Here is a 15777-nt window from a genome sequence, read left to right as displayed (position 1 = left end):
GCTTCTTTTTCTTTCCCAGGCCCAAGAAAACAAAGGAGTCGTGCTGTTCAGTAGAATGGGAGCCACCAGCAGCTCTGGGAGGCTGTTCTCTGCTGCTGGGTTATATTCTCCACACTTCAGGCCCTTGCTGAGTGGGTTTGTCAACATTCCCTCCCAGCACCTCTTTCCTGGCCTCCTCACTGCCCATGGGAAGGGGAGGGGAGAAGAGTGTTCCTTCTGATTCTGTCTAGATAACTGGGACATTTTGATTCTTCAAATTTTCAGGCAAGGACTAAGTGATTCTTATCAGTCTCTTTTTCCAAAGTAAAATAAGTGGAAAAAAATTAAGTTCAAGTATAACCCAGATTAGGCAATTATTACTCTTCTTCTTTCTACTTTCTTACTTCCTCCTCCTTCACTCTAACACAGTATACCCCCCACCCCACCCTGACAACTTCTTCCTCTTCGTAGATGAGAAGACTTCCTCTTTAGCTTAGGAGTATTATAGATCTTTTCTGCTGAGAATCTCTTTTTTTTCTTCCCTCTTTGGCCACATACCCAATCACTATTGAAGGGACTAACTTAGGAATCCATTAAATAATAATGGAATATTTGTTAGAATTTTTAGTTGCTGGAGAATATAAATAAGAAATGTAAACTGGGTCCTGATCTCTCTCCAAAATGCCACCTACCCTGTTACGCTGTTCCTCTACCCCATCTCAAGTCCTTTGGAGTTAACTGCTGTTCACCATTTCTTGATATTTATTCTGGAAGAAAAAATCATGCCTATGTTTGTACATATGTACCCACCCCACATATATGTGTGTATATTTCAATATGCAAGGGACCAATCTCTACATTCTATTCTGTATTCAGCCTTTTTCCTATAATGATGTGTTTTAGAAAGTTTCTTCTGGGCACATACCAATTTATCTCATTTTTTAAACCATTGGATAGTAATCCATTATGTGGATGTGCCATTTATATTTTAACCAGTCCTTGTGCTGAGTTAATTTTTGATGTATTTTAAAAACCATGACAAATAATGCTTCAGTGATCATTCTTACACATATATCTTATTGAAATGTTCTATGAATATCCATAGGGCAAATTCCTAGTAGTAACATTTTTCCTGCAATGTAAGTGTGTGTTTTAGATATTGATAGATATTGCCAAATTTCACACTCAAAAGTTCATGGCCATTTTTACTCTCAAGAACATAAATATTCATTTTGAATAGGTAGAGAAATACTGCTTTCCCATATTCATTTAGCTGATTTCTATTTTCATTCTTAAATTGTTGTGTGTGTTAGCCTCTAGCTATTTGATACATAAATAAGTGCTTCTCAAATCATCCCTCTACCTGCTCTTTCCTGAGAATCTATCCATCACTGAAGTCAGTCAGAGTGGCTCCTGTATATATCTTAAAAGTTAAATGTTCAAGGGCTGGGGCTGTAGCTCAGTGACAGAGCACCTTCCTAGCATGCATGAGGCACTGGGTTCCATCCTCAGTACCACATAAAAATAAACAAATAAAACAAAGGCATCTATCCATCTACAACTACAAAAAAAAAAAAAAGTGTTCAAACTGTGCCAGGCCAGAAAAGGATGTGAGTTCTTATTGTGGGTTTGGTCCACTGATGGCACTTGGTCCCCGGATACCTACCACCAGGACACCAGGGCTCTAATTCCAGGAGACAGAAATAGACCATTCCATTTGAACCCAGACACATAGGTTTTCACTAGTTCTGATGCCCTTGCCTAGCCTCTTCAAGTCTGTGAGACATGAGAGCATCGTCTTTGATATGTCTGAAGGAAACTCAGCACCTATGGCTTCATCCAAGAAGCTAGGCAATAATGACTAACTGATTGAAAGCACTTTGGAGTATGTTCAATCATAGTTGAATGCTTCTTTATAAAGTCTGGCTTTTGATGTCTGTTTGGCATCATGGGCCTTCAGACCTTATGGCCACAGAGTTGGCACTATATGTTTGCTTTTTATAGTTGATCAAGAGTATTACACATGAAAGCAGTTCAGGTGTTTAGGTTACAAAATAATGCAGGTAGAATATTGTGGTGGTGGATTATAATTATTTTATTTTTGCTAATGTGATCCAGCTACCACATAGGGATTTGGGGAAGTTGTAGTCATGTTTTCTAAAGTAACTGTAACTTCTAAGAGAAAAGGTAGAAAATGAGTGCAAAATAATGACACACAATTTGCTTAACTCTGTCCTGTCACACAGTGGCATAGACATGGGCAAAGTAAGAGGGCAGGCAGTGGATATCCTGCCTTGGTCTCATTGCCATATGGGGAACAGGAAACTGAGCCTTGTACTGGATGCCAGAATCCACTTTGTGCACTTTAATCACAATCAGAAGCATCTACTTGTCAGTCTGGCTTTCCCACCTGTGCCTTTTTGAGCCATTGAATTTCTAAAAGATAGTCAGGGGATGGTAGAGCCGCATCCCCGCTCCTCTTCAGGAATTGTTGATTGAGGGTGCTAAGCAGGCACTTGATAGCACAAGCTTGTTCACTTACAATCCTTGATGGACCAGTACTTAGTTTGGGAAGCTAAGCTGTCTTTTCCTCCCTCCCTGTCTCCCTTTCTTCCTCTTTCCTCCTCTCCCAGATATTTTGTCTTGCTAAGTAAGACATATCTTGGTATTATTCCCAAGATATTTTTATCCTTGGGGAGATAAGACATGTAAAATAAGAAAGAATGCAATAAAGCCCATAATAGAATCCCAGATAATGAACGATAGAATTCAGAAGGAGATGTAGTTTCCAGTTGTGTGTGTATGTGTGGGTGGGGGTGATTATGGATTGTCATTTTTTTAGATTCATATTTATTATGGGAAGGAATGGGAGGAAGCCCTTTCTAGATTGTGGGGTTGGCAGGACTAACTCAGGTAGGTCTGTGGGCATAGCGGACGATGATGAGATTATTTTGACTACCTTGGAGGGTACACAGGAGTAGTGAGGAGGAAACTTGAGTGGTATAGGGGGGCTCTCATCTTCAGGGCCTCAGATATCTTTTACCATAGCTTAAAATGTCCTTAGAAATGGCCTGGTGCACCGCAAGTTGGAAGGGGCCGGATCTGCCCACAAGGACGGGCGGGAACTGCAACGAAGCCTAGGCTGGCAGACAGGGCATTGGCAAGGATCACAGAAGAACACGGCAACAGATGACAGGCGGTCACCCAGGCAGACAGAGTTGGCACTGGGAGGTGGGCGACAAGTCTCAGGGAGGGAGGTGCTGGTACTGGGAAGTGGAGGAACAGGTGGCACTTAGAAACGTAATCTGAAATAAGGGAATAAAAATGTCTGTCAGCAGTTAGCAGGCTCCAGCCACTTTGCTCAGGTTTGCGGGCAGACCTCCAAGCTCTGGGAGGAAAGAGCAGGATGGAAAGCAAGAAGCTGGGCCCCAGCCCCAGAGGGACCAGGCAGGTTTCCAAGCCAGGAGTCAGACCTGGAGCATGGGCCTGACTAGCAGAAGGATGGTTTGACGCTCCATTCCAGAGCACCGAGCCAAAGTGTTTCCATTCCTTCTGCATAAGGTTTCGCCTGGTCTCAGACGCTGGGTTTACAGGTGGGAGCAAAGAGGCCCAGCTGTGCGGAGGGAGCACACGCTGCAGAAGCCTCTGCTGGCTGAAGAGTTGGGGTTTGTTTGGTAGGCAAGAGGGCAAAAATGGGAAAACTAGAACAGGAAAGTATCTCAGTTGGAGCTGTATTTTAGGAAGAGGAGTTTGAGAATCGGGTGTAAACTGAGCTAGAGTTGAGTCCTCATCTGTAACACATTTTTGCCACTTCTCTTCCTAAATACTTCTCCAATATGTTCACTTCCCTCCGTGCCTCCTTAAATACTGTGAGGTAAATAAGCCACATGGTTGAAATTAACAAAAACTAATAAAATATTAATTCTACCTTAAAAAGAAAAACCTCTTTTAATGGGGTTCTAGAAAAGCTGAATTTACGTAAGTGGCTCACGTTGGACTTCCCTGGGGCAGTGCTGCTCGAATCCTTTCTCCATACTGCAGTGGGATCTTTTTAGCAAGTCTTCTCAGATAACTCTATGGCATGATGATGGTCTCTGCTGCCCCAGGACAGCGTCCGCATTCCTCAGCATGGCTCCCAGCTCGTCATAATCTGGCTGTCACACGCATCTCTCATCAAGCCCGTCTGTTCCTTAAGGCACATCAAAACTATTTTCACTTCCAGTGGGAAGCTGTTTGCTCTCTTGGGCACCCATGCTTTCACTGATTGCTATTCTTTCACCTGAAGACGTCCTCTCTTTTTCACCTCCTAATCTCCTGCTTCCCATTAGGGCTCAGCTTTAGACATCCCTGCCTCCTTGATGCCAGGGCCCCAGGCTGTGCCTGCTCCACTACAGCATTTCCCACACTGTTGCTAAGGGCCTATTGACTTGTCTTGCTCCTCCTCTATCTGGAACATAAGTTCTTTGAAAGCCAGGACTCTGACTAGGTCCCCACAGTGTGTTCAGCACCTAGCTCGGTACCTGGAGCATGATGGCTGCCCACTCGATTGTGTGCATGAAGAGACGGGCAGTGTGCCATGTGGTACAGACTTGAACTGGGATGTCAGCCCTGGGCATAAAAAGGTCAAGGCTCTCAGGAAAGAGTCACTAAGGACATAATTCTTGAGTGCTGGCCACTGTGTGAATGCACGGGAGGTATGGAAAATTAATGTACTTCATGAGATGCTGTAAATTCTAAATAATATAAGCAAAAATGCTATTGTTAAAATGTCCTAAGGGGGAAATCATCCTCTGAAAAGTAGTGCGATATTTGAGGTAAAAAAACTGGGTTTGAGATCTCTGTCTAGCATGTGGGGTGTCTTTATTCTTGACACTTCAGTGTTTTAGGTCATAAATATAGATAAAAATACTTTAACTTTGGGTGGTGGGTCATTGGGATGATTAAGGAAATATATGTAGAAGAACTTTGTAAACTGCAAAGTGACAGAAAGATATTATGGATCACCAATACGAAAGTAATGATACCTGCAAGTAGGTGATGATCATATTGACTAAATTGTAGGGGATTCTGAACCACCCAAATGATATAAATCTCCCATAAACCGTCCCAGCACAGGGAGCATGAGCAGCCTCCCCTGGGTGAAGTGCTGTGTTTATCAGTTTCCGCTGGTGTGGATCCTGGATGCCCTGAAGGAAGTGCCAGTGCGGGGTGCAATGGTGGCTGTGCGGGAGGCCTCGCTCCCCGTGCCGGGTCTGGGATGAGCTTTCTTTGGCTTTCTTCTTCCATCCCACCCTGCTCGCCTAAGCCCCTCACTGCCACCTTGAAACTCCTCAGATGCCTTAATGGGGTGTGATTTCTTCTTTCTCAAAAGGTTCCCAGCACTCAGGCCTTTAAAGTTGTCTTCTTTCCTCCTTCGAGAGATGCCAATATCTGATTTTCCCTCCCATTGCTGGAAAGGGACAGCACGAACACCTAAGCATTTCCAAGGCAAGAACTGAGAGAGGCCCTTTCTGCATCTGTGTTCTTGTCACCAGATATGTGCCAGACTCTCACCTGGGATGTGCAGAATGGCTGTTCTAAGGGGAACAAGCTGCAATATAACATCTAATTTGGAATTTAGAGCCAGAATTCCCTAGGAGCACACATCACCCTCTTCCCTCTTAACTTCTTACACTGTTCATTCTTGTTTGCCTCCTATATCAATCAGGATTCTCCCGAGAAGCACAACCAATATGATAGGGTATATGCAGAATTATGAGAAGTTGGCTCGTACAGAGATGGAGGCTGAGAGGTCACATGATCTGTGACTTCAGTGGCTGGGGAGACCCAGGAAAATTGGGATGTAGTTCAGTCTGAGTACAAAGGGCAGAGAGGCCAGGGGAGCCTGTGGTGTCAATTCCAGTGTGAGAGCAGGAGGTGAGGCGAGATGTCTCTTGCAGTTCAAGGAGTGAGGCAGGAGGAAAAGGGCAGATTCTCCTTCCTCTGCATCTTGTTCCCTTCAGGTCCCCAGTGGACCTGATGATATCCTTCAGCCTTGGAGAGGGTAAGTCCACCATTTCAAATGCTCAGTTCTTCCACATGCCCAGCACCCTTACAGACACCCTGATTAATCTGAGTACTCCTTGGCCCAATCAAGTTGACACATAAAATTAACCATCACACCCCTTTACTTAGATCCAGGATCAGTGAGCAAAATTCAGTGTTTACACAGTATGTGCTCTGTTGAGGACATTCAGATGGTTATTTACTTACCTGATCCTTGACAGAGGATTATGGGATTACATGGAATAAAACAAAAGGCGTACTTCATGTTTCCAAGGGACATATATCCAGTTAGGGTATTATACCACCAAATTCCTCCTATCCATGGTTTCACTCTCTGTGGTTTCTGTAACCTGTGGCCAACTGTGGACTGAGAATGTTAATATTTGTCATGACTCTTTTGAGAAATACCATATTCACATAATGTTTTTATTATAGTATGTTATTATAATTATTCTGTTTTATTATTATTAATTTCTTACTGTGCCTTATTTATAAATTAAACTTTAACATAGGCATATATAGGGGAAAAAACACAGTATCTATAGGGTTGGGTGCATATGGGCTTATAGACCAAATCAAATTAAAGAATTTCTCATTGCTTGTCCAATCCCCACTTGACCCATAAGGCTTCTCAGCCTGGGTTGGTTGTGTACACCAAGAATGCCAGCTGGTGCTCATGATAAGGTCATGAGCCTTTTACCAGGGTGGCATAGTTTCCTGAGCCTCAGGGCAAACTAACCTAACACAAGAGCATTTGGGCAAGTTATAAAAGAGAAAGTCCTTGGAACAATGTTAAATATGACCTACTTGGCTGTAAAAAAAAGCATATTACTTATTTGGCTATAGGTGGCCACAAGATGTACCATTATACTGTCATTTCTTTAGTGTCTTTCTGTTGAAAAATCATAATTTTTTATGACCAAGGTTTGAGATGAGACCCACTACACACACAAACACACACACACACACACACACACACACACACACACACAATCCCTGAAGGAAAGGAGAGAGGAGAGAAGAGGGTAGAAAAGAAGAACCAGGGTAGTACTGAGAGTCACATGCAGCTTTGTGGACCAGAAGCTCTTTGCTCCTCTAGAAGAAGCAGGATCAGCCTTGGTACCTAGTCCTCCTGGCCCCAAAACAAAACACATTTTCATTCTCTAGGCCTCAGATTCTACAAGATCAGCATGGGTCACGATGAGCTGATTCTGCCAGTCTAAGAGGAAAGTAACAAGAGTCAAATATCTGGCTAAATTTGTTTTGGCAAAGGCCATTTAAAAAAGACATTATCTGATTGATGCACAATCCAGTCTACTTTCCAAAGTAATAAAATTATAAAATTCACTTTCTTTTTGCTTTTGCGTATCTCTGTGTGAGTAATGAGTATATTTGTAACATTTGGGTTCCTTTTTGTTAAAGCTGTATTTCTATTCTATATATTTTTTCTTTTTCTTTCCACCTTCTCAAAAGTTCTCCTTTAAGGCAGAAACTTTCCATTCTTGGTTTTATCCAAAAGACAAATATTTCTGGGAAAACACTGTGTTTAAGCTATTCAGCAATTCTGGTGTTATGTAACTGACCACACTAAGACTTTCAATTAACTTTGGTTACATTTTATTGAAGAGTGTCATAGAATAGAATAACTGGTGATAATTTTTCAAAACTTTTATGTTTTTAAACAGAGGAAACATTCTTAAAATACACACAGTATCTCGTACTAATGATAGAATGTAAAGCTCTGTTTGAAATCCTATAAAGTGCATCGACTCTATTCCAAGGCTGATTTTACTGTGTTTGACTTTGAGAATTTTTTAAGTGCAGTGAGTTTTCCTTTTGGCATTAATTTCCATAACTCTGTCTCTCCTTGGTCTTCTTTCCCTCTTGTTCTCTGGTCATTTTTGACTTTTCTTTGATGAGTGCATCGTGAAGCTGTTCAGACTTGGCTTCTCTTCCACTAAAGGAGGCAGCGTGTGAATTCATGGTTTCTAGAAACCTTTTTGATGTGTCGTAACTTACTGCTACCCTTCTTCATTTCTAGTCTTCCCCTTTCCTTCCTATGACTTTTCAAATTCTCTATTTTCTTTCTCTCCAGAGCTAATATTTTCCCCAAAGCAGAAGCCCTCCCATTGTCTCTATTTTGGGGTTCCTACCATAATCCCAGTGTCCCTTTGCAATGGTCTGTTTTGCATTTTGTTCCCCCTCATTTATTTGTAGCATGCTGACGATCACTGGGTGGGAATATTTGGTTTTCCCCAAATATCACTCAGATTCATGTCTGTATTCAAAACCCTTATATTGTCTCTCTTAGTGTAGGTGTTAATTATCAGGCACATACCTTTTTTTTAAAGTAAATTTTTTAGTTGTAGATAGACACAATATTTATTTATTTTTATGTGGTGCTGAGGATCAAATCCCTTGCCTCACAAGTGCTAGGCAAGTTCTCTATGACTGAACTACAACCCCAGCCCAGACACATACCTTTAGTAGCCTTCCCTTTGTACTTTCTCCACTCAAAGCTAACTTGAGAACAAGTATTAGCATTGTCTCTTGATTCCCTCTTTTATTGTTTTGATTATTTTTAAGAAAAAATAAAAAATCTCCACCAACTGGCTGCTTTCCCTGCTTCTGCTTGTCTGGACTATATGGGCCACTTCTCTAACCTACACAGCATCTCTCTTTCTCTCTTTTTGGTACTCAAGGGGCACTTGACCACTGAGCCACATCCCTAGTCCTATTTTGTATTTTATTTGGAGACAACGTCTCACCAAATTGCTTAGTGCCTCACTTTTGCTGAGGCTGGCTTTGAACTCAGAATCCTCCTGTCTCAGCCTCCTGAGCCTCTGCATTACAGGCATGTGCCTTGAGCCCAGCACATGGAATCTCTTTCCATCTCCTTTGAACATGCCATCGTCTGTTCTGAAGATCCCTTTCCCTTCCTCCCAGAACTTCTCTTCCTTCAGAGGTAGCATTAACACGGCCTAATAAACTGTGCTTATCTGGCGGTCCTTTAAGAGTGAGCACCAGCTGACTAATTTTCTGTGCCTTTCAGTGCCACATTGCTCCGTTGGCCCTGATCTCTTAATCTGCACTTGCTGATCTTGGCTCTATAAAATCATTTTTCAGGCATTTCCTTTAAGTCCTTTTTCTGCTTTCAAGGCACTAACTACTTTATAGAGACAATATCTAAAGATTTATGTATATCACACAACAATAACTAAGCACCTATTGGTTTTATAGAATGACCTTGCTCTACCTAGTAATTCGTTGAGTGTCTACTATGTGCTAGGCACTGTCTGAGGTGCTACAATACAATGGTGAGAAGAAAGTGATATTAGCCCTGCCTTCACAGTTTACAAACATTTATCCAAAAACCACCCAGTTATACAACAGTATTTAAGCTACAAAGCAAGAGGATCATGCCATGAGAGCAGAGACTTGGTGTATTTAACTCAAAACAAGAGAGGAGAAAAGGGAAGGGAGCCTCAGACAGGGCAAACTGTATGTACACAGGCTCTGTGACAGGAGGCAACAAGACATACTCAAGACACTGAAAAAAGACTGGAGCAGTTGGAATGCAGAGAGCATGGTCAGAGGGAGGGGAAGTAGGCTGGAGAGGTGGGTAGGGCCAGCCTGGGCAGTGCCCTGTGGGTTGTGGAAGGGACTGAGGCTGTTATCCTCAGCAGTGGGGGCCCCTGGGGGATTAGGAACAGAAGATGCTACTGGGATTTGCAAAGGTCACTCGGATAGCTACATGGAAAGTGGAGTAAACTGGAAAAGAAAACCAAGCACACTATTTTTCTGTGCCATGTAGTAATTCAGAAAATGTTGCTCATTGACTGAATAGTTTGTGGGGTTTATGATCCCTGCTGTGATCTCTGCATCATGAAATTCTAGTCTTAAGCTGAAAAAAAAAAAAAAAACCCAAGCTTTCTTTTTTCTTGGTTGGTGCCTACTGGGGATTGAACCCAGGGGCACTTTACCACTGAGTTACCTTCCCAGTCCTTTTTTTTTTTTTTTTTTTTGAGACAGGTCTCACTAAGTTGTAGCTGGCCTTGAATTTGTGATCTTCCTGCCTCAGCCTCCTGAGTTGCTGGGATTATAGGTGTGAACCATCACACCTGGCTAAACTGGAAAACTTTAAGCTATTAAAGATACGGGTCTGATTTTTAATATTGTCCGTCTCCTGTAGCTTTTGCAATTCTTTGACTTGACTTATAACAACAATTATATCAACAGACAGCATTGAACATTAGCCATGGTGCTGATGCTGTGCTAAAGGCTTGATGTGGATCATCTCTAGTAACTACTTACTCTGAGACAGTGAGGATGGTGTTTGCATTCTTATTTTGTGGGGGCTTAGAGGTGTTAAAGACCTTCAGAAAGTGATGGATCTAGTCAGGGTGCCTCTGACTGAGGAACCATCACTCCTAACCACTCTGCTGGAACCACTCTGAGTTTTCAATACCATTTCAATACCATTATTATGGAAAAGGGAGGTTCCTTTAGCCTTGAAAACATAGATGCCTTTGCTAATTGCCTGGCTGCGCCTTCCAGAATCTTGGTCACAGCCCACCTTGGCCTCAGGTCACTTGCTGGTCTTCCACTTGGCTCTGTTTTATTGTACATCGCAGCAGCCTGGCATTGTGTCTGAGCTGATTGTTGGGTTTTGACCTTTTTGACCACATGAACAATTTTCTGGCTGTGTGTCCTTTCTTCTTTTACAGACATCTATAATTATGTGAGGTAATAATGCTCATTAGCCCAAGTTCCAAATAGCATTCCAGCTCTCAACTTCCCCCTCAAGAGAGCATCACCAACAAGAAAGAATGGGCGCCCATAGTTGGTAAACTATTAGCTGAAAAATGTTTGCCATCATGACCAGAGGAGCCCTGAGCTTCTGACCTGCTTGTTTATATTTCCTCTGCCTTCATTTTCTATTCCTGAGGGCAACCTCTTCTTTAGTAGGTCTGCTGAAAATTGGGTGTAATGTGCTTGTCTAAGTAGTAGAACCTAATGATCACTGAGAGTTTTAATTCATGTTTTAGACTATCTGTGTGAAGATTAATAAAATCAGTCTGGTCTTTCAGAAAAATGGAAGCAACTGTCTACTTAAGAAATGTTCAAAGGACCATTCATCTTTAACCAAGCATGATTGGCTCCTTTCCCTTTGCAAAGCAAGGGTGGAAGGTCAAGTAAAAAGTGGATGGATAGGGCAACCTCAGGTTGTTTTGTTTTGTTTTTGGTGCTGGTGCTTGAACCCAGGACATTGCACATGCTAAAGCACACACTCTATCACTGAGCTTCACCTCCAGCCCAACCTCAGTTTTTGTAGCTCGAAAATAACCATAACAAGATGCCTAAATGACAGTGGGAAGCCGAGCACGGGAAGTTAACTGATGAGCAATACAGGCTGCAAACCTGAAGAACAGGGAGAAGATTTCATTGGGCTGTTCAAAGGATTAAGTAGCTTGTATTTTGACAAGACTTTGGTATTGTTGGAGGAAGGAGTTAAGACATAACACCCATTTCCTTATGTCCTCCTCCAGAAGTTTTAAAGAGGTCTATAGATAGATGAAGATATAGTTTATGAATAAAATATTGCAGAATAATTATTATCAATGTCATTAAAAAATCTGCTACAAGTGCGTGAGAAGGTTTTCAAATTACTCTGTCTAGATAGCAGTTGCAGGCAGGAAGAGCCAGTTTGTACTCAGCAGTCTCAAGGTACAGAGGAGAATCCTGACCATTCACTTGCTTACCTTTCTTTATGGGTTATTACTATTTCCTCTTAGGACTATTTTCCTCTAAATTTTTGACTGGGTAGAGTTATGTGTAGGGTAGCAATGATTTGGAGGATGACCAAGCCAAGGTCTTCCTATTTCTTGCTGACTTACATTGATATATTCAAGACAAGATTTTTTTTCAGATGGGTTTATTGAGGTACGAGTGACATGGAAAATGTGGAACATGGTATATCCCCATGCAGGACATGTCACTAGACATGTCCATCACCTCTCAGTTTCCTCCTGCCCCTATTACTATCATTATTGTTGTTGTTTGCAGTGTTAAAAATACACCCATCCCTCTATGCAACATTCAAGTGTATAATACAGTATTGGCAGCTACAGGCACTGGGTATATAGTAGATCGTCTGCACTTACTCATCTTGTGTAACTGAGACTTTGTATTCTTTGCCCACCAACCCTCAGCCCCATCTTGGGGTTCACATTCTGTCTTCTACTTCAATAAGTTGGACTGTTTTAGATTCCACTTGTAAGTGACAGCATTGGTATTTGTCTTTCTGTGTTTGACTTATTTCACTTAACATCTTCCAGGTCCATCCATATAGTCACAAATTGAAGGATTTATATTTTTAGGGCTATTCCATTTTATACACACACACACACCACATTTTCTTTATCCATTTGTCAACAGACTTCTTGGTTCTCTCTCTCTCTCTCTCTCTCTCTCTCTCTCTCCATATATATATATATATATATATATATATATATATATATATAAACAAGGGGTGTCTAACACTAAGTCATATCCCCATCCCTCTTTTTATTTTTGATTTTGAGACACAGTGTTGCTAAGTTGCTGAGGCTGGCTTTGAACTTGGTGATCCTCCCACCCCAGCTTCCCGAGTTGCTGGTATTACCAGCGTGCAGCACCATGCCTGGCTGATTCTATATCTTGGTATCTCTTTGAGATTTTGATATAAATTCTTTTGGACAAATACCCAGAGTTTGTGTTACTGGATCTTTCTTTTTAATATATTTTAGGAACCACCATGCTACTTTTCATACTGGCTGTACCAATTTGCATTTCCAAAAATAGTGTACCAGAGTTCCCCTTTCTCCACATCCTTGTCAACATTTGTTGTCTTTAGTTTTAAATGATAACCATCCTAATCACAGGAGTGGGTTGCTATCTCAGTGTGGTTTCCTTGCATTTCCTTGGTGATTAGTGAAGTGGAGCATCTTCTCATTACCTGTTAGCCATTTTTATGTTTTTTTCATAAATATCTTTCATAAACATTTTTAGTATTTATTCATATGCATTTTCCATGCTCTTTGGTTATTTAATATTCATAACAGACTTCATAGTCATCCGAGGGAAGTTGGTTGTGTAGTCAGTCCTTTGTTTTCACGTATAAAATGGCCAATAAAGGATTTTCATTCTATATGTTTTATTAAAAATATCTTTCTTAGTTGTTGATAGATCTATATTTTATTTACTTATACGTGGTGCTGAGAATTGAACCCAGTACCTCACACATGCCAGGCAAGTGTGCCACCGCTGAGCCCCAGTCCCAACCCCTCATTCTGCATGTTTTTTTTTTTTTTTTAATGTCTATTCAGTTCCTTTGTCCTCTTTTTTCCCCATATGGAGACATGAACCCAGGGCCTTGCATATGCTAGCAAGTACTCAGCCACTGAGCTACACCCTCAGGCCTCTTTGCCCACTTTTTATTATTTTATTTTATTTTAATTTTTATCAGAATATTATAATTATACATAACATTCATTATGCCATATCTATACATAGGCACATAGCATAATTTGATCAAACTTGTTCCCCAGTATAATTTTTCCCATCCCCTCTTCTGTCCCCCTGATCCTCTTTCTCTGCTCTGCTAGTCTCCCTCCTATTATTATCTTTTAAAATTATTATAATAAAAATTGCTTGTGAGGATGTGGGGAAAAGGTACACTTGAGTTATGAGTGACATGTAAAGTCAGGTACACGTATACACTGTTGGTGGGGGCTGCAAATAGTATAATCTCTATGGAAATCAGTATGGAGATTCCACAAAAGAACAGAAATGGAGCTACCATATGACACAGCTATTCTATTCCTTGGTAGTAATCAAAAACAACAGATAATAGAATAATATGATGGTGTATGCATTCCAATGTTTATAGCATTACAATTGGTTTATAGCCAAATTATGGAACCAGCGTAGGTATCCATTATCCAACAAATGGATAAAGAAAATGTGGCATATATACACAATGGAGTTTTACTTAGGCATAAAGAAGAATAAACTGTGTCATTTGCTGGTAAAAGGATGGAACTGAAGAGCATCATGCTAAGGGAAATAAACCAAGCTCTGAAAATCAACGTCAAATATTTGCCCATTTTTAAAATGGGCCAATAGTAGTATTATTTTGCTATTGAGCTGTAGATATTCCTTATCTATTATAGATACCCCTTCTTAAATATGTGGTTTGTCAATATTTTCTCCCATTACATAGGTTGCTTTTTCACTGTGTTGATTGTTTCCTTTGCTGTGCAGTAGTTTCTTAGTTTGATGTAGTCCCTCTTTCTAGTTTTGCTTTTGTTGGGTGTGCTTTTGGTGTCATATAAAAAAATTTTTTTTCAAGTCTAATCTCATAAAGCTTCCCCCTCTCTTCTAAGTGTTTTTCAGTTTCAGGTTTTAAGTTTTTAATACATTTTGAGTTGAGTGTGTGTGTGTGTGTGTGTGTGTGTGTGTGTGTGTGTGGGCGGGGGTGTAAAATAAGGGTCCAGTTTTTTTTTTCTTCAATGTGGAAATCCAGACACTGTTTGTTGAAAGATTGTCCTCCTCCGACTCTGTTTTTGGCTACCTTGTTGAAGATCAGTTGGTCATATATGCTTCGATTTATTTCTGGGCTCTTGTTCTGTTACATTGGTCTATATGTCTGTCTTTGTCAGTACCTGGCTGTTTTGATTACTGTAGCTTTGTAGTATGTTTTGAAATCAGAAAGTGGGATACCCACAGATTTGTTCTTCTTTTTCAAGCTTGCTTTAGTTATTTGGGGTCCATATGAATGTTTGGATTACTTTTTCTATTTCTGTAAAAAATAGTTTTTTATAGAGAGATTGCACTGAATCTGTAGATAACTTTGGTTCCTATAGTCACTTAACGTATTAAGTCTTCCAGTGCATAAATATGGGCTGTCTGATTATTTGTGTTAACAGAATTACTATTAGAACCTGTGAAGTATGCTCATATGCCTGAGAATGGCTTAACAAGCAGGGAGGTAGGGCATGCACCTGATTTTCCTCTGGCTCCTAGGGATACTTTATCCTGGGTATCACAGAAGGATTTAGCCCTATGTGTTTTATAGTAGAAACAACCACAGTTTGATAAAAAGAGCATTCTTCTCTCTGTAGTCATTGAGCTTTGTAAGTTCTGGTTGTGTGAAATGAACTTGAGTGAGTGACTTGAGGATATTCTCAAGTGTCCAAAGATCCTTTTGGTTTTCTTTGACATGGCTTGCTGTCATTTATTCTGCTGTCTAGGGATCATCAACACACTTGTTCTCCAACTTTTCAGTCCATGTGTATTTATTATTGATCAAGGTCCAGCCTCATGCCTGAGCATGGCAACTAGTAGGAGACCTTTTCTTTTCTTTTTTTAACTTAAAGGTGATTAAATTCGTTTAGGGGTGGATAATATAAAACACTTGAATCCCTAAAGGTTTTTGTAATTGACATGAAATTCTGTCAGGTGCCAAGTTTGATTGCATTATTATTCGGTATCCCTGTTGATTTATGAAAATTGGATTAAAACACGTAATCGTCTTTTGTCACAACACAGATCTTTCCTTTATGTAAAGCTCCCAATGGCAGTGGACGATGAAGGGCTCTTCCCTGCGGTTGTGACAGCACTGCGCCCCTACAGTGCACCAACAGAGAACTCAACCCACTAGGGCTGCTCGCAGGACCACTGATGGCCTGTTTTCTGTACTGTCAGGCCCAG

The 15777-nt window shown here is 40.9% G+C and overlaps 1 protein-coding gene across 1 annotated transcript in view; it reads left to right on the top strand.

Moving 5' to 3' along the window:
• Rgl1 (ral guanine nucleotide dissociation stimulator like 1) overlaps nucleotides 1–15777 on the top strand; it is a 145761-nt gene that overhangs the window by 19682 nt on the left and 110302 nt on the right. The window lies entirely within an intron of this gene.

This window comes from Urocitellus parryii, chromosome 9 (assembly GCF_045843805.1).
Source record: "Urocitellus parryii isolate mUroPar1 chromosome 9, mUroPar1.hap1, whole genome shotgun sequence".
Taxonomy (NCBI): Eukaryota; Metazoa; Chordata; class Mammalia; order Rodentia; family Sciuridae; genus Urocitellus; species Urocitellus parryii.
Note: the sequence above shows the minus strand (reverse complement) of the source record. Positions and strands in the feature narration are given on the sequence as shown.